Below are 616 nucleotides of genomic sequence, written 5' to 3'. Positions count from 1 at the left end.
AAAATATTCTTTATGTGTACTGCTTACTATTAAATATTATACAAGGTGTTTTTAGGTTATATACGTATACAAATCTATTAGGTAAGAGAAGAGAGGGTTGCTAGATGTGGAGGGACGAAAATTGGTTATTTTTTTAAGAATTCATTTACATTTATTAAAATTAACTGAATCGTCTTGAAATCGTCTTCACTGTTTTCGAAATTTTCAGGTTTATTGATGTACAATTTGTTATATGCAGTATTGAACATAAAATAAATTATTTTAAAATGGTATATGATATTAGAACGTCACAAGATTAATGTAGAATTGATTGATATAAATTTTTGTTGTAAAGAATAAAAGCTTATAAGTTATTTTATTAACATGTATGAATATCACTACTACCGATAAACGTTGAATTGATTAGAGATTCTTTGAGTTTTCGTGAATTTTCCTGAGTCAAACTTCTTCTACAAAAGAAGTTACAACCGTTGGCATTGATGTTACGAAACCAGTTATACTCGTATACCTAACTATTAAACAATGATCATAAAATGGTTAATTAGTAGTATGGACGAATAGACAACGATAGGCAAAGGAAATATTACAAATGGGAAAAAATGTGCATTTTAAAGTG

The sequence above is a fragment of the Habropoda laboriosa genome, unplaced genomic scaffold (genome assembly GCF_001263275.1).
Source record: "Habropoda laboriosa isolate 0110345459 unplaced genomic scaffold, ASM126327v1 scaffold42, whole genome shotgun sequence".
Lineage (NCBI taxonomy): Eukaryota > Metazoa > Arthropoda > Insecta > Hymenoptera > Apidae > Habropoda > Habropoda laboriosa.
This window is presented reverse-complemented; position numbering follows the sequence as displayed.